Source organism: Tetrao urogallus (assembly GCF_951394365.1).
Source record: "Tetrao urogallus genome assembly, chromosome: 12".
Classification (NCBI taxonomy): domain Eukaryota; kingdom Metazoa; phylum Chordata; class Aves; order Galliformes; family Phasianidae; genus Tetrao; species Tetrao urogallus.
In genome coordinates, this window is record NC_136825.1 from 7517454 (window position 1) to 7544737 (window position 27284).

The following is a 27284-nucleotide window of genomic DNA, read 5'->3' on the forward strand; positions in this document are numbered from 1 at the left end:
ATGTGTCTGACATACATGGATAATGATGTAAAGTCTCTGAATATTTTTTCTAAATGCAGAGACGTAACAGTTGCTTTAGATGTGGAACAGAGTCTAATTCGTGCTATTTCTGCATTGGCAATATCTGAATGAAAATCTTTTTCTGCATTTTAAACAGGCAATTTGCTTCAAAAAAGGTTTGGCTAGAAATATGGTTACTGAGTATCAGGAGCAAAATAGGATAGGTATATCTGTCTTCTGGAAAAAAAAAAAAAGGAAAGGCAAAATAGCACAGTGTAAGCTTGTAGCTGGCAGTTCACCAACTTTATAATGTTAAATTGAACAAGATGTCTTTAGCATATGTAGACTTAGCAAATGCTAAGTCACAGCTTGAAGCAGTGATTGAACACCTGGTGGGAGGGCAGGGCCAACCCAGGGAAGCTCAGGTGCACGCAACGAACCTGAGCAACCAGAAGGGATGGAGCCAGGAGGCACTTGTTCCCAGCCCTCATTTAAGGGTTGGCAGTGTAGGCAAAGGTATCTCACTGGTGATCACTGTGTACTAGAGGCCTTCCAAGGGTAAGGAAATTATTTCCTTTGTTTCTGTTTCCACAGCTGCTGTATTTGACCATATTCTCACTTGCTGTAGCCTGGGAGTTTACTACTATACTGTTGTGCTGCTTTCCATTGCAGTACAACATACAAGAAGAAAATACTCTCAAACACATTGATCATCTCTGCTCTAATGAGAAGAATGGTAGTTCAGACTTGATATACTGAATATAATTGATTCAAATAAAATGTGTGCTTCTGGATGGGTGAATAAAATTAAATCTTACTTTCTAATGAACAGAAATAGTTAAGAACTGCCACAAGCTATAATTATATCAAACAAAAATATCAGACAGTGTACTTGTGAAATTGAGAAGTACCTTGCAGGTTTTTCATGTTCTAGAAAAGTCTGAATCTTCACTTTTTTGCATCACATACAATGAAATGAAAATTAAATCAGAATTTTAAGGTATAGGTAAATTATTTTATAATTGCAGTTTGTTTATAGAAGCACTAAAACTGAAGACTGCTCAAGCTATGCCTTTTATATATTGTGACATATTTGGCATATTTTATTCTTAAAAACCAGTAATTCTGAAATGTTCTTGGATATAAAAACAACAACCTGTATCATCTTATATGTGAAACAAGCTGTGTCATATGAATAAATGTAAAATCTATTTTAGATGTAGCTGTATGCAGTTCCAAGTAATTTTTTTTTTTCTCCCAGATCTTGCCAATAATAAATGAGACTTAAAATATAAACCAAGACTCGCTAGATTTCTCATGGTACATTATTGATGAAGTACACTTACTGTAACAACATCTTCCAAGGGAAAATACATTATTTGGTGGTGATGTTAATAGACACTTATGCTGAAGTTTGTGTTATGCTTTTTCAAAAATATTTCTTGTGGAGGAAGTTTTATAAACAGGCTTTGAAATTGTTGCATCATGTAATTTAATTAATACTATTCATAAAATAAATCTTCAAATTCTCTATGTTGCTCAAAAATATATGAAAATAATACTGTTTCAGAACATGTCAATTAAACTTGAGAGAATATTTTGTTTCTTTTTCAAGATACTATTGGAAATATTTGTTTTTCTAGCAGTTCTTATTTTCTACATGAGGGTGTCTCTTTTGATTTCCCGAAGTTGCAAAACAATTGGTCATTCTAAGATATTTTAATGAAAATCTTTGCAGTGCTTATCTCAGTTGTCTTCTGATTTCTACTTCTATTGAAATTCAAGCCTGTTTTTAAAGCTCCCATCCTAAAAAAAAAAAAAAAAAAAAAAAAAACTTGTAATTTGTCCAAGGGAATGTGATAATATATAATTAATGAATGGTGCAGTGTCTTGGTCTACACATAATGTTTGAGCTTTAACAAGAGTGATATGGCTGAGTTTAAAGTTACGATTGCAAGAAAATACTGAAACTGTACTATCTGAGCAAGTCAGTACTTGTTAGTGCACAAATGCTTTCCTGGGTAATTTGACCTTTTCATCTTTATGGCATTTGTTAGGTCACAGCTGGAACCACTGATGGAGCACCTGGTGAAAGGGTGTAGCCAGCTCTGGGAACACAGGTGGAAGCAATTCCTCCTAACCTCATATAATGGCTGGCAGCTGGGAAAAATTTCTACTTCAAAATCATCTCCTTTGGAGTGTTTGGTGCTTGATCCTTGGAATGGGGTGAGTGATTCCTTCTTTATTTCTGGATTGTAACCACTATCTTTCTTGGGTTTGTAGCAACTATGTTTGCTTCTGCCTATCCTTACATCATCTTAAAATGTTTCTTGCTTAAAAAAAAAACAAAAACAAAAACCTACTAATTTGGGGAATGGAGGGGAATACAGTTCAGTAGCACTGTATTTTGGGAATAATATTCTGTCTACTAAACTTTAACATAATGCTATCTGGCAGTAGTTATTCATTACTGACTCATTATTATTATTACTTTGTCATTTGTCTTGGCTTGAGAAGTGCTTGCAATTCAAGAGTACTGTTTGCAACTGGTAGTTCTGGTCTTGGGAGAAGACTAGGGTCAAGAAACAAATACATTAATTGAAAGTTGTTCAGTTTGACTGAAAAAGTCTGAAGCTAGAGAAGAAGAAATTGATTAACCAAGGCATGGTTTATTTCCATTATACTTTAAAATTGAAGTTAACCAGTATTCCTCCAAATTTCCTCCAAATTGCATGGGAAAAAGTTGTTTGTTTTTTTTTTTTTTTTTTATTATCTAATGACAGGCTATGGGAATTGGGATTCATAATTCTCATTGTGCATCAGCTTATGTAAATAAGTAACCCAAAGAAATGAAGAAAATAATGCAAAATGGTACTTGCTGGTGTAAGTGCTTATTTAGTATGTTTACTTTAATAGGTCTTTATTTTCTGCTTTTGTGGAAAAGCAGTTGATCTTTTAAGCACAGAGGTTGTTTGGTCATGTAACTTAAAGCATACGTTTTGTGACTTGTGACTGTCTTAGTTGTCTACCTCTACATGCAAAGAGCTGTAAATGACCTTAACTCAGCAGGAGGTGCTGTTAGGGCTCCCTTAGAGCTATCATTCTTGATACTATTGCTTTTGCCATCCAGATTGGTTTTTATTCTCAGAGACCTTATATGAATGTTTTACTATAAAGCAAGCATGTTAACAAGACCTATTAACAGGTATATTTCTTTTAATCCGATACTGCATAGGCAGGGATAAAGAAAACTACAGGATGTTACTGGCATTAGAGCTTTTAAATATTGACAGTAATTTCAATGTGCTTGGAAAGATTTTTCTTGCCTGTTATTTAACTGAAGCTTTGTTTAACAACTTGTTTACACCGATAGATGTTTTAATTTTTTATGACTGTGTGTGAGAGGGATTTTGCTAGCAAGAAGAAATGTTTTCAATATAAATCAATGTTTTTGGTATTGATTAAAATTTCAACTGTTCTCAAATATCATGTTTTTAAGTTAAGAAGTTGTGTTTAAAACAGACATGTTTCTGTTACTTGCATCAGTGAAGTCAATGGGCATGTTTCTAGGTAGCTGGTACTGTAGCAAGAGCTGCATTTCCAATCTATTTAGATGAATCTGTGGCTGTTAATATCAAATCATATGTAATTATATATACAGGGATAATAGGACATGGATGGATGGCTAGTGCAGCTTAAGAAGTGCATTAGATTTCAGCGTTCATGGTGGTGGTTAAAATGTTAATTAACAACATTAGAAAGGAACTTTGCACTACTTGGGAAATCTTCTTGATGTGCAGAAAAAAAGTTGCTTTCAGCTGTGCCTCATTAATCAGATCTGCCTAAAGCTATGAAAGTGTCACCTAAGTATGTTTTGTTTTCTGCTGTGTGTTGCTGATGAAGATACTGACTTACAAAATAGAAGTAATTGGATTTGTGCTAGAAGGCAATAGTAAAAGTAAAATGCAGTGAATTGGAATGTGCTTTATGACTGACCTTTGTAAAGGAGATGCCTAAGGCAGCTCCATGTGGTGGCTGTCATTATTAATGGTGACTATAGATTCTAGTTTGTTTTAGCAGTCATACACATGAATTACTTTTGCATGCGTCTTATCTGCCGTAGATTTTACACAATGTCTTTGCATGACAGCAAGGAGCAATAGCCTTCAGGTTTGGAGAATTATCCAAGAGGGCCTTTGTCCTCTGTATTCATCATTGCTATTGTATTTCTGGAGGTGTGAAATAAAACAAACATCTTAATGTGCCATCCCATGAAGAGGCAATGAGCTTATATAAGGATTCCCACATGAGGGAGCAAAGTGAGCACTAGCTATTTTATTTGTGCATGGGATTGTTCTATAACTCTCCAAGGAGAGGCTGGTCTGGGAGACAGTCCATGGCCAAATCAATCTGTAGTGCTTTCATGATATTCTGTACACTAATCCAGTTTAAACAAAAATAATTGAGGTCTGAAACTTTAAGGTTTAGATCTGGAGTTCATGGTGAGCTCTTCTTTAACGAAAGGGTTGGAAAATCCATCTATGCCACTGCAGGAAGTAAAAAATAAATCAGAACAGGCATGTTATAATCTCATGTTATACCTAAAGATTTTACTGGGAGCAGAAACAGTTTTCCTTGTTGTAGCTCCCGGTGAAACCTGTAAGAGTCCTTGGGCTTGGAATATCAGACTTACCAACAGTACATGAGTGTCCCTGGGAGGTAGGGAGGGAGTGTATACATGTATACTAATCTTTCAGTGAATAAATTTACTTGTTTTGCAGAAAATCCTCTTAAGGCCATTCATTTTTGTAATAATTCTGCTATTTTTGTCAGCCAAAACTGAGAAGTCTTATAAGCATACCAAATTTTTTTAGAGGTGTAGCAATAAAGTCAAGGAAATGTGCACCAAATATATTCAATGCTTTGGTGTAATTAGTCTTGTCAAAATTTAAAATGGGGGAAAAAAAAAAAAAAGTCTGCAATAGTTAACATTTTACAATAAAAAAAAAAAATGGATGATGATTAAATGATTATCAGGATAGATGGTTCTTGTCTGCTGGTCAGATTAGAGGGGGATGGGTGTAAGAAGGGCAACTTAATTAAATGACTAAAAAAACTTCCGCTAATCACTGATGTCCAAACATTTAAGCATCGTATTCTGAGCTCAATGGGAAACGTGGGTGTGAAAGTGATCTCAAAAAACGTGATGTGCTTGGTGATGTGTAGAAAGTCTGTGTTTACATCCAATGCTTTCTTTAGAAGTCCGGAGAAATATTTATAGCATAGTGTCTTCAGTGTTCTTACAATTTTGACAAGAATAGCATTGTTCAACTGAGTTTCATCACAGTTAACATTATTTCTGCCAAAACACAAAAATGAAGATTTATAAGTTGCAAGAGTTTCTCCTATTTTCAAATATTAGGTAATAGCTAATAAATCTTTTCAAGTAAAACATAAGAACTGAGTAGAAGAGCATATGTTTGGATGTAAAAGTTTGTACTATGAACAGAAACTTATAACTCCTATGTGTAGGAAAAGGAGAAGGTGCCGTGCTTGCACCAAAACGCATCATTTTGCAGGGGTCTAAAGACAAAGACCAACATGAAGTTGTAGGCTCTCCTCCTTGAAAACTAAACATTGTTGAAGATGTGGAATTCTTTTATAGTATGTGGAATTGCCCAAACTTCAGTGACAGAATAAGAGACTTTTCAGCTTTCAGGAATGAATGATGCAGAGGTTATTATATATTGTTTAAAGTAATGCCTGTTTAAATAGAAGTCAGAAGGATTGTTAATTACCATGGAAATGAATGTAATTTAGGCTTTGGAAAAAAAAAAAAAAAAAAGATAAATCAAACTTTTTCAAAAGCAAATCTGGTAATGGAGCATATGAGAAGTAGCTTAAACTGCTTATCACTCAGCTGTGCAGAGTGTACTTAGATCCTTAATTCTTTCAGTGTTGATTCTTATTGACTAGGCTTAGACTTAAAGAGTAACTTCAATAAAGAACTTTGGATGGAGTAAGGCCTTTGCTTAGTCAAATGTTAAATGACGGAAAGGAGCTTGTGTTCTCGTACTCTCCTTTCTTTGAATTGTCTCAGGCATACTTACAAGCATTACTCCATAGAACATGTGAAGGAGAAGATTTTTTTTCTACAATAGCTTTCCTTTACCAGTTGTTTTCTAACACGTTTAACTCAAAAGTTCCTCTGAACTGGTTTCTCAGAGGCATATCCTTCAGCACAATGATAATGAATAACTTCAAGGTTATTCATTCCATGAGGAAGACTTTTGTTTCAAACTTAAATATTCATTCAAGGACTAATGATACTGAAGACATATGTAATGCAGAGAGAAATTGGAAAATCTTCCTTGCACATGTCCATTAATGCATTACTTCATGATGGTGGAAGAGATTTAGCAATATTTCCATGACAAAGAGTCAAAAATCTTCGCCATCCTTTTATTCATGTTTCAAAGATGGTGGTTCTTTATCTCAATAAATGATCATCCCTCACAGTTTTTATAGTGTGGAGTACCTTAGTAGTCTTTGAATGATTACAAAGATGCAAGATGTGTTTTTTTTTTACATGTCTATTCAGATTTGGCTGTTATTACGATTTGAGCAAGTGAAGAGAGGGCATGGTTCAGGGATTTCTGCATGAATAGCAATTTTAGGTAAATACTGAGAATGAAGGTGAAATATGGGTTTCTGAGTTGTAGTGAAGAAAGATGAGAATCAGATGGAAAATTATAATTTAAATAGAGATAGAAATATAGTGTCTACAAATGTTTAATCATATTAGCTCACATTTGGAATGTCAGATATCAAGTACATAAAAAGGATTCTAAAGAGAGATCACAAATTATCTATGGAAATAAAAAAGATAAAGAGATAAGAAATGAAGTTTCAGTAGGTTATAGCTTGGGTGCTTGTAGGTGTCACCTTCTCAGAAAATAAATATAATCATGAAAATTATGAATAAGACACTTATTACTTAAATCATCTGAACTTGTTAGCTGTGTAATTTTTCTGATCAATTTACTAAAGGTAAAAGTTTTAAGAGTTTTGAGTAAGAATCTTTTTAGCTAGCAATGATGCTAGCTAAATGCTTCTGCAATATGTGCATTTGTACGAAGCTAGGAGCCAGTTACTGAATTTAAGTTCCAATGACTTTTTCATTCAACTCTGCTTCTGATATGTGATTGCAGTACTGTTTATGTTAAGATAAAAGTTTTCTCTCTTAAGTGGGACTAAGCAGGCAGTTCACTGCTTGTCTCTTAGCAGTGTATCAGTTAAAATTTTATGAACTTGTCTATGGAATTTCTCTAACATTATGAGTAGACACAGTTAACATCATCTAGATAATAAACTTATTCACATGAAGCCATAGGGAAGCTAATCTTGACCAAACTCATGATGCCTGCAATCTTCCTGTGAAGGCCATTTTGAGAGATCGTTATTTCAATATTTCAGTCTTCTAAGACTTCTGAAGTGGAAGATTCTTCAAGACATGATTTGTTACAGATATACTTGAATCTCCAAAGACAGAGAGGATTTCAAATAAAATCAGGGAACAGTTGAACATCACATAATTTAAGTGTTGATCTCTACAAAAATTATGTGATGGGGGTTCTGTGAGAATGTCACAAATGAGTTTGAGGCATGACCTAGAACTTAAGTGTTTTTTTTTTTTTTTTTAGAGATATTTTTATTAAATTATATTTCATGTTACAAGCTAGAATTAAAAGGGAAGCACTTCTGCAACATTGCTTTTGATATATTAAGATCTGCGGTATCTATTTGTCTATACAGTTGCCTACATATATTATTTTTACTTACATCATTGTGTATATCGCTTGAAGACAGATTCCCTTGAAGCATGTTATTTCATGTTCTCATTACAATCACTGTCAAAACAATAAATTCATGTTTCTCTTATGTTCTCATTACTCTCTTCAGTGAGATGCTGGAATTTTAAAACTGCATATACTCAAGGAATTAGAATAACATACTATATTGTTGTGACCTTTTCAATAGTCCATAAATGGATTGCCGAGAATTCTGCTTCCTTCTTGCTTACTGTTCTTCTCTGTTCTTCCCTGCTAATTTTGTGGGGAATGGTTGAAAAGGATGACCTTTTCAGGGTTTGTGTTTTGGCCAAGAGATAGACCAAGCTCACATAATATTGTGTGCTTAACAACGCAGTTATATTTTGTTCTTTTATTAAGGTGTATAATATAGATGCTTTTGTAGTCATATGAAACTGAAGTAGTCCTTGTTGCAATCTCTTGTTTTTGTTTCATTTTCATTTTAGCATTTGAAAATAATAGTGAACCATCCTCAATATGCATCTCTTATTCAACAAAGCAGTTCAGAGAGTAGTGAGGTTATGTTCTTGATTTCAATAATCCTTTATTGTTACTGGATTGGAAAGGTATTTGTAAATGCTATAGATCTGTTAGGATAACATCTCTGAAAGCAATACAGTTGATCTGCTTTTTTTCTTCCAATGCTGTGCTTACTAACTGCTCCATCAGACCCAGCTAAGTATTTTATTTTAAATTTTCACTGTTAAAATGAGAATTGAGAAGAGTGCTTAGGAGACTTGACACTTAGAGAAAAGACTCCAAGGGGAGGACTTACTGTGTGCCTGATCTTAAAAGGGAGTGAGGAATGTTTCAGTCTAAGTTTACATGAGAGATGAGAAGCTCATGAACTACAACTTCTGGTGACTTTATACATTGCCATGTTCTTTTATAGATAGTAACAAGTGTGAAGAAACAACATAAATAACACTTCTAGTAGTAACATTACTGATGTGTTCAGGAATCCCAAAATAAGCTTCTTTTTGTTTCTGATTTACACCTGGGTTCTAATGTTTGTATACTCTTTGTGTGGTTTTTTGTCTTATGTTTTGGATTTTTTTTTTTTACTAGTTTGTAAGTTATACTATAGAACATAAAACATGCTGTACTATCAATATGAGGGTTCTCCTCTGCTGTTTGCAAGATGTGTTTGGTGCAACAGCAAAGGGGTGCTGAGAAAAGTGGGGAAAAAAATAAGATTGACAGGGCAATAAGTTGCCTTCCCCCCCCTCCTCTGATGTTGAAGAATAGTTCTGGTTTTGCTGACATAGCAAACTGTTTCTATGCTGTTACCAGAAAAAGGGTTGCTGGTGAAGAAGCATACTATCAAGCCTGCTATCGAGAATGCTTCAGTAGTTCCCTTTGCTATGCTATAGAAGTTTAGGATTTTGAAATGAATTCTGTATCATTCTTTGTTTCAAAAGATAATTTTTTTGAGGGGGAAAAAAAAAAAGTTGAGATAATGAAAAATATCTGTTAGCTGTAGCATAAGGTTAGGGGAAAATTGAAGGACAAGCTTGATTCTTGCAACCTGTTGTTGCCTCAGTTGTAGTCTGTGAGGTAGAGCCGTGCTCTCAGTGTATCGTTCTTATAGCTGTCATCAAAATAATAGTAACATGACATGGCTCGTGATCTTTCTGTTACCTGTCCATATAGCATTACACTCCAGGCTCTTTTGCACACCATTTAGGCATACTCAGGGCACCACTTGCAGGCTTTGTGTGTAAAACAATACACTGGGTGTTCACAATTGGCAGCAGTTCTGGGAATCCATAAGATGAGAGGTTCTATAAGCTCTCCCACTACCAATGGTGAAAATTGTATTTGAACTTTTAAAAGCTGTTCTTTGGAGCCAAAATTTGGCACTTCCTTTTCTATCAAACTTGGACACACTTATTTCTAAGCATCACCTGGGATGCACACATATACTGCAAAAAATTACACAGATTCCACCTTTTACTACCTATTCTAAAATACTTTAATTTCATGCACCTTCTCTGTTTTTTTTTGGTTTTTTTTTTTTTTTTTTGGAAAGCTTAATTGCTATGTTGTGGTAATGCTTATCAGAAAGCACTGAAAAGCTTTAATTACTTTGTACTTTGGTTAGTTATGAATGCATGCAAAATTTAACTATTTCCCCAGAAGCGAATAAAGTCCACGTTTATTATGTTACATAAAAGTTAGGGAATGATTTAGAATAATGAAGCTGAGGGCTGACTTACTTGGGATTTAACTCATCTAAATGATGCATAGAATTAATCTTAGAAAATTATTTCACATTAAACTACTACATGGAAAAGAAGCATTAGGGTCTTCTCAAAAAGACTTGTTGTAGGAAATGCTTCTTATTGCAACAAACTGCAGGTATGTTATATTAAGCAAAAGAGTTGACACTTGGACTCTATTTCTTAAATAATCAAATGAAACCATCAGTGAAAAGAGAGACATTATGAATAAGACTACTTGAAAAGCAATATAGCAGATGAGCAGACAGTGAGGAAAATATTAGGAGATTTGTATAGATAGTGTGGAAAGCTGATATAGATAATGAGAAGAAAAGGTGAGGAAAAAACAGAATAAAAACCAGCGTGCTCTCAATGCTAGCTTTGATTTATTTGTAAATGTAATATCTACTGTCTGTTAATGACTTACATGCCTTCTGGCCTGTGTTAGTACTGTAATGTTGACTGATGTGAGATCAAAATCTGCCTACTTCTCTCAAGGTAGATGATTTATTACCACGAGTGAAATGAGATCAGAGTAATTATGTGGCAAAACTGTATTAAGAATTTCAATTCTAATTTTCATAAGATTATATTTAAAACAAAGCCACAATGTAAACGCTATGAGCGATTTTATGGATAGTAACATCAAATATGATGACTGAGGAATAGAGAAAATGAATGGAATCAAGATAGATTCATGACTATATGGTACAAATGGCTAATACACTTAGGTATGTTATTGTTTTAATGATTCTTTGTGTTCTTGGACTCTTTAGATATTCAAAGAATAATATCAGATGATTACTAAGGTTATCTCACTGCAGTAGTGTTTTGAAGAGTGGTCTGTGGAACTTGGGTGAGAATGGAAGGTATACTGAAAGTTGCTGAAGTCTCTATTTTTCAGAACCTTAGAGTTGTGATTGCAGCAAAGAGTGGATAGATTCTCCATTCATAAAGACTAGATAGACTTATATTCCAAGTTTTTCTAAAGGAAGGCTTAGGTCAGTAACTTCCTGGAACGACTTTCTGATAGCACTGCAGTTTTCAAGTCTAAAATACAACTCAGAATTATAAACTATTTGGGGAGGCTGCAAAAAGTAATAATAAAGGGGAGGCATGAGGAAACAGAGCAGCTGTGCTTGGGAGAGTGTCATTTTGACGTTATTTGACTCTTTCTTCAAGGATAAGAAAACAGTTGCTAGCCCAAATTGGACACCTTTGTTTTAGTTAGCAAATGGAATGAGCTTCACAATCCATGGAACAGATTCCCATAAATCACAAATTTGTATAGATGCAGAAATTCTATCTAGCACATTCCTAGTCATTCTAATGCCAAAGTAAGTCAATCAAGTTATAATTGGCCCTAATTAACTTGGCACTGCCACAAGTTACTTCATTCTTCACCTGAAGCTGGATTGCATATTTCATTCTTGCTAAAGAGAACACTCTGGTAGTCCTAAAACAAGAAAGATTGCCTGACAGTATAAAACAGTGGAAGCAGTTGACTAAGTCAGAACAAATCTGCATATTTAAATGATCAAGACAGACTGCATACAGGACTCACCATGGAACATAGAGGCAAAGCTTTGTGATGTTTCATGAACCGGCAGCTGGAGGTTTGATAAACTTCATAGAACAGAAAGATCCTTGCTATATGTGATTCCATGGTCACAAGAGTATTTGCCATCCTCCATGGCTAAGCATCCTCCTCTGTTTATCTGAGTGTTGTGCCTGCCATGATGCAAAAGTAATCAACAGCTTTTTTGTCTGTGAAATCTCCCTTTCAGTTCTTCCATGCGTTCTCCTTGTTCACACAGGAAAAGAAGGTGATTTTGAGTAAAACTTTTGTTCGATTTTAAAAAGTAAGGAAAAGCTGTGTTGCACTGTCAGAAATACAGTGTATTAGGAACACAAAAAAGGGTTCTTGCAGATCCAAGATAACAAGCTTTTTTTTTTTTTTTTCCTCTGGACTGTACTGAGTGGAAGACTGTACCTAATTATAATCTCCCATCATCTTTCTGAACAACATTTTCTGTATCTGCCATGACTTCTTTGGGATGAAAGAGGAAACTCTCCTGTAGAAAGTATAAGAAACAACTAAGTTTATTCCTAAGAGAAAATGATGCCTGATATCTTATGAAAATAAAATCTCCGTTTTTGATTAAATATGAACAATGGCATTTAAGACTAGGTCCTGTAGGTACGGCTTCTCTTGATGACAAATGGAGAAGAGTTGGATTTAAAATAAAAATTAAAAAGCCACCTTCAATTCCAGAGTTGTGCTTAAGACTAGGATCTTACTTTTAGGAATATATCCCCATGGGATATATCCCCAAAACTAGCATGTTTTGAAGACTTGGGAAATCCTGAACTTATTACTTATAAGAGTCTGGAGCTCTTACAGCTCTGGAAACTTGATTCACTGTGGGTTGTGGGTTTTTGCTTTTTTTCAGACTTAGTTTTAGAAAATTCAGCTATTCTAACAGAGGAAATATTTGATGCAGAATATATCATTATTTCCTATCTGTGAGAATGTTGTATGAAAAACAGGCAAATGTTAGCATTCTTAACAGCTAGGACTTTGTCTAAGTTCATATTTACAAATAGGCAATATTATGTGTTAACATTATCTAGTTGATGAAAGCTTTAGAGAAAAAAAAGAAAAAGTACAATTCCCTATTGTAACAGCAGTGTATTGACAGTAAGGAAACCTCTGCTTTCTCTGCTGGATACTAGTAATTAATATCTTGCTGTCTAATTAGAGTCTTTCCTTCTCATTTGGATGCTGATTTCTTAAGCACATGTCCATGATGCCAGCATGCTCTGTGTTTGAGTAGAACAGAACATCTGGCTGCCCAGTAATGTAATATAGGAAGGCAGGCATTTCTAGGGAGATCTGTTGCATTTATTATGGGCAACAGAAACTCTGAGATGCAAGCTTTACATAAATATGGTCTATCATATATTATCTTCAAAATATGAAGAAGTGAAAGTTGCTGTCTCTGATCCTTCTGTACCCTTCACAGGGCTTATTTTAACACTTTAAATTTTAACAGTGTTAAACATAAGTTTTCTGTGTAACGTTATAGCAAATTTCTATTTTGATCTGAAAAACTGAACTGTAACTAAAATGAAATTGAAGTTCTTAAAAACTTGCAGCAAAAAAGAAATGCTTTGCTGGAATATGGTTAAGATAATTATCTCTTCAGACTTAGGGGGGCAGATATAATCCCAAGCCTTTCTCAAAAACCAAACTCGGATACATTTGAGGAACTAAATTTCATATAATTATTGTGATGCTTCAGATGCTATTAGTTTAGGTTTATCTTGTACTTTGCTTTCCATCCTCAAGGTAGTTGTGCACATCACAACTCCCATGTTTTTCTGTCCTTACTCTATGCAGGAGTAGAGAGAGAGAGAAGAAATAAGCTTTTTTTCCTGAAACACCAACCGGTTATCAGTTATACCAACTGCTTTTCTCCTATTTCACATAGGTAGTGGAATGGATATTGTTGGAAGGCAATCAGTTAATCTGTGGAAGCTATCCTTAATTGCAAAGTACGTAGGTATGGATACAATTGCTAGCTTTCAGAGTTTCCCAATGGAAATAAAGAATAGGTCTCCTAAAAATCCTGAAATGGGTTGTGTCAGTGATATCGAGATGATATATTTTATATTAGGCTTTGTTTAATCTGAGAGGTCTCTAAATGAAATCTTCAGTCTGATCTAAAAGTAAAGGGTTGTTTAGTGAAAGGCAGAAAAGGCACTTCTTCCTCATATGCCTCAAGAACTGATTTTACATGAAACTTGACAGAGTTTTTTGATGATAATGTGCATAATACAGCAGTGCAGTCTACTAAAATTTATTAAAACTACATTTTTAGAGAAATTGCCAAGTTCACAAAATGCTGCTGTAAATATCACTTTACATAAGCGCATTAATGATCAAATATTAGATTACCCTTTTGTGATATTTTCTCAGCTTTAATTTTTATTTAATTGAAACAATATTAGTAGTGCTGTAACATTTAGAAGAATGGCTGTTGTAAGGTCATGTGCTGTTTATCCAAAAGTACATATTTGTCCACTAAGCTAATATTTTTAAGACACTGTAATATTAGCTGTATTTATATACATTTTCAGAGACTGCTAGAATAGAACTGCAAGGTTTAAAAAAAATATTGCAGAGAAATATATAGTAATGGAATTTGCATTGCCATAATATTCTCTGATGTAATTTTATCAGCTTCCTACTTGGAAGATAAGACTTGAATAATATTTCACGAGAAGTTAGGGAGCTTTTCCATACGCTTTTGTGTATAGTTTGTTTTCCTGATCAAATACACAGTTTTAAGTACATGTTTTAAGATAAATACTTCACAGATGTATTGCAAATACAAACAATGATCTCCTTGAGTGTCACTGTTTTAACGATATTTATATGCTCCATTCATGTTTTTCATTCTGTAAGGTAGAAATGCATCCTTTCTTTGTAGGAAAATAAATCTGCTATATTATAAGAATTACTCAGTGGTCCTACTAGATCTCTAGTTATATAAGGTTCCCTGTTGAGTTATGAAGAGATACCCTCTTTCCTGTCACACTGGAATGTTTTTAGTGAACTACTACTTTTTTTTTTAACACAATTATTGTGGTTGGAAAAGGATTTATTAGGTTATTTTGACTTTACCCTGACAGTAGATGATTATTTTTTTTCCAATTTATCATCTGGCATAGTGCATTAATCTTGTTATTTTACTAATCTTTTATTTTAATGTCAGGTTTTTCAAATCATATTTTTTTTTTCTAATGCTCATGAATCACTTTCCTTAGACATTTATAAAAATCATATTTGATTTTATCAGGGGCAAAGCTATTTTTTTAATAAATTAATGTAGTAATATTCATGTAATCCAAAAGATGCTCTCAACATTCTTTTCATTGTTTGTAACATTACAAGTGATCTGTGACCTCTTATGCTTCCTTCGTCTGGTGCAGGAGTACAGAGTACTCCTGTCCCACACAGTAATTCAGAAATCAGTTGTTCATATAAACAGCTTCTGAATACTCCATCTGAACTATTTTACTGAAAAGGGCGGTGGTTCTCTTTCTCCAGCTGCCTTCATTACAGCTATCCTTTGGAAGTTCTGCAGTAAATATCTTGGTGTTTTTTCCTGCCCTTGGACTTTCCCTGATCAGTGGAACAGTGCCTGACTCACATACATCTTGGTCTAATGTGTATATCCTACCTTTTGCCTAAGATGATTCTGAGGGTAATCTTGGACACTTCCAGACGTTATTTTTGTCTTAATAAAAGAATTAAATTCACCTTAACTGTGCTAGTGTTGTGTGATGAACACATTCTTATTCAGTTCCCCCATTATGTCCTTTATTTTGTGCAATCTCATTTTCCTTTTCCTCTTTAACATGATTTTTCTCAAGTTCATGTAACAATAGGAATTGATCAGCAGGACTTCCTCTCAATATGTATGCAGGAGAATGTTGTCTGTATGTGTGTGCATTAAATTCCTTGTATTACAGAAGGAAAAGCCTATTTCTTTCAAAAGTAGCATCCTTGTAGAATGTTATCAATCCAGTTAAAACATTAATTTTTTCAGATTTTAAGCACTCCTTTCAAAATCCATTTTATTCCACTTGTTCTCTTCAGTTATTCAGGAAGCCTTCGAGATATGACTTAACTAGAATGCCATTAGCTGTGAGCTGTCTACTCTTTGTCCCTTGTCTTTCTGGGATTTTTCACTGCAGCATTCTGGTGGGGAATCTGTGGTAAATGTAACTTCTGGAAAAACTGTCTTACACATATTTATCCTTAATTTAAATAATTCATTAAAAGCAAGATTGGTCTCCTGAGGGAAGTGTACGTACTTTTCCAGTACCACGTATTTCTGCTTTTTGCTGAAAGCTGTTACGTTTGCTTTTAACTACACTCAAATTATTTTAGTAGAATTAGGTCCTACAGGCACATTCTTAACGTATCATAATAACGCTTCCTTAGCCTCAATTGATTTGTACAAAATTGGATGGAAGACTTTTACTTCTTTGCTGTCTTCAAGTTTATTTATCCCAAGATAAGTTTTTTAAATACTGAGAGAAACATGGAAACAACCATTCATTTATCTTCTGGGATGATTAGTTTATCTTCAAGTTGAAGTGTTTTAATACTGAGCAACTGCAGAGATTTGTGTGGTACTTTGATACTGTAATCAAAGTTATTCTCTAAAGGCTGATTATGATGATAAACTTCTCAGATTGTAGTGATTCTTGTAAGAATAGGAATACCTTGAACTGTGAGATCTATTTCTGTGTTGAAAAGTACTCATTATATTGTAATTGTTGAAGACACATTTGTTGATTGTGTTAAAAATAAAACCTTTTTTTTCCCCCCAAGAGGGAAGTTCTTAATTTCATTTTATTTACAAGAGGGAGACATTGGTAGACAGTAATGAATAGATATAAACTTCACAAGTGATATGTGAAGCATGGGGACTCAGACAATCTGATAATTCACTTAAGTGTAGCACAGATAAGATGTGGACTGTCAGATGAAACCTGGTAGGAATCAGTTTGGTAGCTTCTGCTATACGGAAAATTACATCTAACTTGAGAACTTCATTAGTTGGAATTGGAGTTCACAAAAGTTCTAGGGGAAGGATCTCATGCTTTTCTATTCTTATTGTATTCCCTAGGCCTCCTTGGACATTGTCACAGAAATGGTTCTGTCTCATTCAGTGTTGGCTTTTGTGAGCACAATGGAAATTTGATTCATTTAAAGAAAAAAATGTTTACACAAGTAAATTGAAGGTGTCTTGCATCTTCTTGTATTCTTTCAAAACTCTCAGCGGAAGAAGCCTCTTTAACAAATATGGAACTTCAGTAAATCATCTTAAAATTTGAGGTTGAAAGGCATTGTGTTGAAATTCACAATGACTGCAATAATCTCCACTCTTTAATTCTTGTCCCCAAGCTAATAATTGTAGGAAGAAGATGCTACTGTTTCATAACTCAGTGTCTTCAAATGTATGTTGTGGCGTAGCAATAAACTGGTAAAACCACTGCAATACAAAAATGGCTGATTATGATTACGTCTAGGGTTAACAACAAAGCCAGAGAAATAAGGGATCATTTCTGAAAAATTAATAAAAAGTGATTATGACTTTTTCTGTTTAGTAAATCTAAATTTGTCCATTTCACACACATTCCTTCTGTCTTCATAAATACATACCCAGCCATGATCAGGGGATGACTCATTCCAAATTTGAGTTCTATACTACACTAAAAAAAATTAAATTATAAGCAAGTCCTTAATGTTAGTCATTTTCATCTTCATGGTTTAAAAACATGAAAGCCAGTGTTTGTATTTACGTATGTAAATTCAAAAGCAATGCCTCCTATTTCAATGGCAATCACAACAGCTACAATAACTACAATAATACTATTAGATAAGGGGAATTCTCAGTTATCAAATGCTGTTTTTCAACATAGCCTAAGATATGATTTTGGCTAGGGTGCAGATAATATTCTTTGTAGAGCCTTATTTCATGCTGTGCTTTAAGTTTTGATGAATATAATAGCAAGAACCCACAGACATTTTTAGTTCTTGTGGAGCAGTGCTCATTCAAAGATGTTTTGGGTTTTTTTTTTTGTTTCTCATACTGCCCTGCCAGTTAGGAAGATGGGAGGGGATACAAGCGCAGCTGACCCAGACTGACCAAAGGGATGTCCCTTAGCATATGGCATATACTCAGCCATAGAATCTGGTGTACAGATGGAGAAGGTGAGAGACATTCAGAGTGATAGCGTTTACCTTTCCAAGAAACTGCTATATGTTATGAGCCCTGCTTCCCTGAGAGCGGCTGAACATCTGTGTGTTGCTGGGAAACAATGATTGAGTTCCTTATTGTTTGTTCTTTACCTAAAAAATTGTGTAGGTTTTGAACTTTTACCTTTGAGTCTTTTCTCCATCCTATCTAGAGAAATTAGAATATAGCTTTGTATATTTTTTTCTGTTTACTGGTAGGAAATCAAGAACTGGTAGTATCCATGTAGAGGTGAAAAAAAAAAAATCACCCCAGTTTGAAGTTCACCACTGCAGTCTTTCTCAGTCTGCTCTTTAAAGCTTACGTTCAGCTAAAAGGATAAACACGTACAGTCCCTGCTAAAGCTAAGTAGCATTTGTGCTCATTATTGGTAACTTTTAGTTCATTAATTTTACATTTCATGGAGTACCATTATTTTTGTTATTATAACTCCTTTTCTTTGTGTATGTATATGAAGTAAGTATTCATAACAGCAGTTTTTGCCCATTCTGGAAGGATCTATCTCCATTTACTTCAAGAAGATGTTAACAGTGAAATATCCTGATAATCTCTTAGGATGGCTTAAGTTTATAGGCAGGGGAAGACTTACAAGCAGATCTAATATCTAGCTGATACAATTGGAAAAATATTAGAGCTATTGTTTTTAATTTCTATTTGAATCTCAGTGCATTAATTTATGTAACAGCTCCAGAGGAACTAATAATATGTAGCATCTATCAGCATATTTATTTTGACTCGGAAGTGTTTCTGTATTAGCAGCCAGACTGCATGCTGTCCACTTAACTCTGTTTTTGACTAGCCTTTATGTCTTTCCATCAAGATTGGTGGGCTCACTTCCTAATTTATATTGGGAAGCAACAGGAAGGTCAGATCTAGTTGTAAAGCATAACATGTGTTGCTGTTTCATTTAATGACTTAATACGTAATACTTTTTCTTCTGTAATGTGTTACGTAGTACCTTATTATGTAATGCTTAATGAAACAGAATGTGCTCATTTTCATTGAAGAAGAGACTGTGGCTGAAAAGCAGGGATGAAGGCAACTTTGTCTTCAGAGGAAATTGGTCCTTTGTTTTTATCTTGCAATTATGTTAAAGTCTTCCTCATTGGCTTTAATAAGATTAAGAAAACTGAATTCATCTTGTCTGTAGCTGCGCAAAGTGCTGAGGTTGTTATTTCTTAGAGAAAGGACACAAGTAATTTCAGTGGGTGAGCTAGGGAAAGGCTTCATTCCACATCTGCTGCTTGACAGAAACTACCTGCTTTTCCCCTGTAGTCAATGTTGAGTAATTTATGATAGTTCAGACCCTTGATGAAAGCAAGTTATCTCACCTCCTGTATTTACCATTTTTCTCACATACCAGGAATATGTTTGCAGGACTTTGACAAGCTGAGTTACCAGTGGAGCTGGAAGAGCCCCTCTGTCTGAACCTGATTTGTCTTTTGACCCTTTAAATCCCTGCTACTTCTAGATGCAGTGATATTTTCCTTCATCTTCCCCTCAGCTCCCTCTTGTGTTACACAAAACTCCTTTTGGTATTCTCGCAGGTAATTATTAATCATGTTTCTTCTCCAAGGTGGTGCACTTACAAAGCTGTAAGTAGAAAGACAGTGTACTTTGTGTTTAAAACATAAGAAGTTCTGTTAGTTTCTGGTTTGCTGTGAATACTTCAAAATGCAGAGCACAGAACAAACGTGTTTCTCAAGAGAATGTACACAAATTAATTGTGTAGTTACAATAAACTGGAGGGATTTGCTGATTTTATTTTACTTATTGCTGTTATTTACTCTATGGGACATCCGCATGGATTTCGTGCCTAAACATGATCATAGTTTAGAGTATGTGAAAATAACTTCTTATCAAGGTGCATTGTAGAATTTAAGTGCATTTCTGTAGTGTCTTGCTATTTTGTCAAATATTTTAGTGAAATTTATCTTTGATAATTAAAATCCTAGGTTCTGTATGCTTCTTTCCCAAGGTGAAAGTTTGTGAATTAATGATAGGAGTCTAGAAACATTTTTTTGTCAGACAGTAAATGCCTATGTGCTATGATGACCAATGCTTTGTGAGTGGTTACAGTTCTTGAGAGAGAGAACATGGAGTTTTGTCACTCATTTTTGCCAGTGTGGTGAGGATAATCTTTGGTTGTTACTTCTCTTAAAGCAATAGTCAGCTGCTAGCTGTATCTGTACATCTTCTGATACAAAAATAATAAATATATTACTGAATGTCTCATAGGAAACTTGTTCTTTACTAAACTGTGCCATATAAAATAACAATTCTTAGGGAGAAAAATAGTACAAAAGAGAGATTTCAAATAATATATTTTGAAATGAAATTAATTAGGCAATTTTATAAGAAAGTACATTTTTTTTTTTAAAGCTGACTCATATCTACATGTTACTGAGAAAAGTAAACTAACTTATTAGCTCTAACAGTTTTTAATTTTTATGGAATTAAATGTTCTAGTTTTCCAATGAGTCCAAACATGAGAAAAACATTTCTTAAATTTTAATAAAGAGAAAGGCAAGTTTGTAATATCACAATGAATGTATTCTTGCTTTCTGTTATTACTAATAAAAACATTTGTATGAGTATTGAGACTCTCCTATGGACTTTGAAAATTTGTTTATGTGATGAAAGACACAAGAAGTTCACATGTGCTAATCTCTCTCTTCCCCCTGTGAATGTGCATCTTTAATTTCCTTCTCTTTCTTCTCTGCCTATCATTTTTTAATAAGCGGTGGTCATTGTATCTTAGCAGAATTCAATAGTGTGTGTGCATGAGGCATAAAGTTAAATATGCTTATTGAATTCTGCATGTGAGATGGGTTCAAAGGAAGTTCAAGAAATCTGTCAGGATTGCCCACGGTCTGTTCTGTTTAGCCCTGTGTTTCTTCTCTTTCCTTTGTACTGTCTGAATGCTTAAGCTATCAAGACAGCTCAAGAAAACAATAATTAAAAAACAACAATAGTGGTTTGTTTTGTTTGTTTGTTTTGCTTTGATTTTGAAGGGGATCAGTTTCCCACATCTGCTCAGGAGTACTGTGACATCCTCAACATTGCTAAATTGGCAGTAGAATTCAGTATGTTCAGATGCTGAGCACTTAGAACCCTTTCTAGAGAAAAATTGCACACTCGTGGTCTTGTAAATCTTCCTATATATTCACAGAGTGAACCACGTTGTTAGACTTACAAAGAAACCTAATGGAATCTTGCTGTGAGCCTAGGAAAGAGACATTTTAGTCTGAGAAGATACAGAACTTGAGAATTTACAAGCAATTTAAGCAAAAAACAATAATATGACTGTTCCTCAGTTTGCTGAATGACAGATGAACTTTAGACTAATGAAGTTTATCCCATGAAGTATCAGATTAGGATGTGCCATGAAGGCAAATTAGTGGGTAGACCTACCAATGAAATATTGTTTGGATTTCTCAAGTATTTATTTGATTTTCATTGTTTACCACAATTCCTTTTTTTTTTTTTTTTTTTTTTTTTTTTTTTTTTTTTTTTTTTTTTTTTTTTTTTTTTTTTACATGAAAAGGCATTTCTCTTTTCCATCTTTATTAAAAACATTAATATTAAAACTTGGTTCAGAAACATATTGACAGAGCTGTGTGGTTCATTTCCAGCTTCCTTCTGTAATGCAGCATTAAACTTTTATTTTGTCTTTACTGAAAATATATTACAGAAACGTGCACTGTGCATATGCTTTTCAGGCATTTGTCTAAATTATAAAGAATACTCTGGAATTTTTTTTTCAGAAAAAAGTATTACAATTGTAAGATTTATAATGTTAGTCTATACTGAGTTAATCAAATACGTCTACCAGTGTAATAAGTAGTCTTCTTAAGATTGGTATTCTAGAGTAGATATGTAATTAGTAAGTAAAACATCAATCTTATGAATTGAACAAAGATGTGTAAGTAGATTTTATATCTATCTATATAATGTATATGTTTATTAGTGTACGAGTTTACTTCGGCTCTGAATATCATCAGTGATGACACATACGACATACTCTAGAAACCTAATATGGGGTAGAGATTCAGGAGTAGGTCCTATGGAAAGATGACATTAGCATGGCAAGTTTCCTGTTTGTACATTCTGGGATGTGTGGTCTAAATATACAACTGGTTTGATTAAAGCAGTTTGATTATACTATTCTCATCTGTTCCTAATTAAGTGAGTATTCAAAATAAATGAGTATCCTTGTACCAACTCAGTTTCGCTTCAATGTAGCTGCGAGCAATGGAGGCTACATAGCTTGGGAACTTTAACAGATCCAGTAGCCTGTAAGTGGTAGTGTTAATAACAGCAGCAATTTAATATAACCAGCTTATATCTGGATGAAACTGACTATTCATGTCCGTTATTAAATAGGCTGCTTTAGTTGGAGCTGTGTATACCTAAGCTCTCTTTTTCTCTTCTTTTTCTCTTCTCTGTAAAAATTTGAACAAATCTTATATTGAACAGATTACACTGATGCCTGCCCATCTTATTCCCCCTCCTATGCAGAACTTCTTGTTTTCTCAATGTCAGTCAACCACGGAGTGATTATTCTGTAAATAGCAGATTGGCAGTTTATTCTTTTATGTGCATATATCCATGAAGATCTGTTAAAATGGCTCACATTTTCCAAAAGGCATGGTTCAACCAGGTTGATTCATCGACCTCGATAAATTCATCTCAGCAAGATCTGAAACTTTAATAGAGTAGAAATTCTTAATGTTCTCAGAATGAAACTAAGAAATAGAAAATAGTGCTCATGGCACAAATCTTCAGCAGGCCTTTCATCTTTTCAAACAACTTTTTCATAATCTACTGCATTCTGCTCAGCTTCCAAGCATTTTGAGCTCTACTGAAGTGAGCACTGAACTATTTTAGACAGTGCAAAGTTCCATCAACAGAAAATGTCTTTGACTAGAATGTCTGGTTATCTTTTTTCTTTAGTCTTAGCATCTCATAAGTCTATTTAATAAATATATATATATATATATTAAATCCACCCTGCATAGAGCTAACAAATCTTTATCTATAGTAGAATCTTGCAGCATTTCTTTCAATTCACCTTTTATTCTTCTCTCTGTGACAGTAAATATTGAGAGTAACCGTGAAAGCTCTATCCAGACTGTAAGAAATCATGCATATTATCTTCACATATGTTGTGCCCTGCTTCTTTTCATACTTCAAAGAACATGCAGTAGCTCTAATCGAGGAACTAGGATCCATACCAACTCTGTATAATTCTAAATATACTGAGTATCTGTAGCCTTGAAGTTTTAGCAGTCTTTCACCTTCTGAATGTTTATTTTATTTTAAGTGGCTCTGAGTCTCAGACCTGAAGTGCCAAGTTTCAGCCTAAAGCAAAATTTTACATCCAAGTTACTCAGTGTGCCTTGTTTAGACATACAGATATTTAATCACTTACGAGGTCTGAGTGCTCCTAACATATTTTAATTGACAGGCCATTGTAGCAACTTTTTTGATGTTTTTCTTCACCAGTTTGGTATTACAACTTCAGGACTGTGTATACCTTTGAAGGACATAGACATCTTTAATCCAAAAAGTTAGAGATGGACTGAAGGGAAAAATTGAATTTTAAGGATTTTTTAATCCATCTTGTTTTTGAAATAATGGCGTAAAATTTCTTTGCCTTCTCTTCTGCAGTTCGATGAAGTAAAGAGGATCTTGCTGTGCTTTTTGACTTTTTGTCGTCTTAGAAGGAAGATTTAAGCTTATGAATAGAAGTTTTCTTATATTCATTAATCTTCACCCTCCTTCATATAACCTGCTTTCTTGTGGAAAGTCTTAGATTGTTTGTCATATATTTTTATGAAATGCTCCTGTGCCTTTTGCCAAATACTACAACATTGATTAATGGTTTGAACTTAATCCATTACTTTGAAAACTTGTTGGAAGAAGATTAAATGAGCAGTTTTACACAAATTAATCCCAGAATGTTTATTGATTATAAATGTTCTTCACTATTTCTTTCATCATTTTATGTGCATAAAACGTTGGTTATTCTTCTGTTCATAAAAAATAAATATTCATGTTCATAGTTTTGCTGAATGCAGCATAGATTTCATCTGCCCTTAGACAATGTTTTCAGTCATTCCATTACCTATGTAAATTTTTCATAGTTAAAATTAATAATGCTTGTTTACATTAGAAATATGAATCACTAATTTGATAATGTTTGATAACAAAAGTTACTCTAGATGATAATCATGCTTTTCTTATGTAAACAAATACAGGATACTATTAGGAATAGGCCAAGTATGCCTGTTGAAATCCTTTCGTATGTTTCCTGTGCTGAATAGGAATTGTTCCATTAAAAATAGGTTTGTGTGCCATTGTGAAAAGTTATGGGTTTTGTTATCTCGGTGCATTCAGTTTTAATTATTTCAATTAATCGTAAATAGCATAAGAGCCACTTCAGAGACCTGTGTTCTTTTTGCAAACCTGTCATTAAAATCTTTACTGTTTGAGTATACATCATTGTCTGTAGTGAAAATTTAAAAAGCTAAGTTCAGTTTATAGTAACACAGATGCAAACCTATATTTTCTGTTATGCACTTATAGACTCACAAGCAGTTCATTCCTTTTTGGGTTTTATGTAGGTGTTACTGATTTTTCCAGTACATTCCACTGATGGTGTGCAAGCAAAAGAGAAACTCAAATTATTTCATTAGTGGCCACCTGAATTCTGCTGTGTTCTCTGGAACCTAAATCCCAAGTAGTTAGCTTGTTGCTCCTTGAAAATTCCAGATTTTTATGTACTTTCCACTTTTCATCATGATTAAATTGACTTTTCTGTATTTTCTTTTCTAAGAAGGATGGGACTTATGCAAATAAATTCTCTTAAAGATGCTCTGTTTCAATATATATTTCTGTGACACATTTCTCATTCTTTTCTTTTGGAAACTTTTTTCACTGTGCAGTTTTGCTTAATAACAAAGCGCTTTTGAATTTAGATTTGCAGAATATTTGAAGGAAGTAGACATTTTCATTTCTTTAACATTTTTAATGAGATTGTGAGAGAATAAACTCATTCAGTCCCACCATTTTTCTACTCTACTAAAATATTTACTAGAAAGTTCTCTCACTTTCTAAAGTGTTTTTAGTATTTGAAGGGGAAAAAAAAACAAGTTGTGTAGAATCATGTATGGCAGGCATAATCTCTGGTCATGCGGATAAGCATGTAAGTTGCTCCCAAGATGCTCCTTGAATGCACTAGTGAACAGAGTTTTATTTCTGCAATAAGTTACTTTCCTCACTACTAAGCTATCATTGACCTCAAACTTGGTCTAATTGATTACACAAAGTTTGACTGAGATGATTTTTTTTAACTTGCTGAATTTGACAAAAGTCTCTCCATTCTGTAGTCCCAATAATGACATCTTAATTATACCCCCATGTTTGGGTACAAACTATAAAGGGAGAGTGTGACCTTTTCTGGTGCTGTGTTTTTTGTATTACTTTTTACTTCCTTCTCTGGGATAAGCAGTTGAGAAAGGAGGGGGGGAAAAAAAAACAAAAACAATCATAAACAAAAATACAATATAGTGGTCTGATTACCTGATAAAAGAAGAATGGTATGCTTCCTAATGTCATGTTAGGTGTCTTTAACAAGCAGTTAACAATTATGGCTACTGTCATAAGCATTAGGTGGATGCTGGAATAATTATCTTCTAGCTGTTTTTCAGAGTGACTGCATCTCTGCATGTAAAAGGAGTTTCTTCACTCTCAGGACGTGCAGAATCCAAAAATCATTTTTCATTGGAGTAAAAGCACTCTTTACATGCACGTTTCTTGGCTGCTAGGGAGCACAGAAGGGTATTGGCAGTCCCTGTCAGGCTTTCTCTAACAGCTCAGAATGTCAGTGCACTTACTTGAGCATCTGAAGGGGAATTGGCTACTCCCCCAGAGATGAACACAACATTGTGCCCATACATTCAAATTCCTAAGTTTTAGGACTTAACTTTTGTTTCTGGAAGAAAGCTGCATCAGAATATCATTACTGATTTTACGGTGATGCAAGTAAGTATATCAATCCAAAGTGAGAGATATGTCAGCATTGTAATTTCTTTTAACACAATTCCTTTAGGGAGGAATTAAATGAGGAATATTAAATATATTAGATTGCAAAATGGCTGCCTTCTGAGTAGGTGCTTAATCTGATGTAGCAATATATATACATATTTTTTTTTTAATTGAGTTCTAAGAGTGTTTTGAGCTCTATGCAAGAGAACTTCTTTCAGCTGACTCTCTTTAATTCTTGCTTGAGCTACCTGTGCTTGTGCAGCACCATCCGTTTTAATTTCTCTATTACTTTCCAAGAGTCAGTGAAAATTGTTCTCATACCAGTAAAAGAAAAAGCTTAGATCCTCTATCTCTGCCGTGCTTCCCAATCTGTTTGGAAAAGAGTACTAAGGAATGGCGGTGTGAGTATATCAAGAATGTACTCATGCTATAGATTTAACCCCCCTTTTTTGAAACATGAAATGAAAATGAGTATGCGTGGAGACAGTGGTTTTCAATGCAGATAGCAAAATTACGAAGAGTTTCTGTAGTCTTTTAAAACAGAATTTTTAAAATATGTTTAATGAAAACTTATCCAAGGTTTTTATTAAGTGGTTAATTGGCAGAGATTGATTATAAATCAATCTTGAAAGTGGTCTTCCAGTAGTTTCTCACAAACCAGTAATCTTTCAGGATTTGTATTCGTAGTAATTTTTGTATCTGCTTATGAATGGCAGAGCTATGCAAATCAAGCACATAAATACAGTTTATTCTCTGTTTAGTTCTACCAACTTTTTTGTGACAATCATTAAACAAGTAATTTGCTGCACAAGAATTAAGATTTATTTTACTTGTCTCCTTGATTTAGGAATAAATCAGTCAAAAATAGTGCTATCTCTATATTGTTAACAATGAAGAGGGCATTACTAATGACAAAATATTAAATGTTTATATCGAGTAAATTCAAATTACTCTTTACTGTAATCTTATTAAGTTTGTCATTTGAACTGGAAATAGACAAAAAGGAGTAGAAGGATCACTGAATTTCATCTGATCTTATTTTAGTAGAAGATGAGAAAAATCAATGCAGGGAAGACATAGGAAATAGAAAGTGTTGAAAGATAAATGAAGGTATTTCATCTAGCAGTGAATATAGTATGACAAAAAAATGATCCAATGTAGATGAAAAATAAAAGGTCAGAAAGAGGCATCTATAAGGTGTGATATATCTGAACTGAAGGATAGGTAGAAACATTAAAGAATCAAGACAAATATGTGTAAGAACATCTGATGAGAAATATAAAAATGGAGAAAAAATAAAA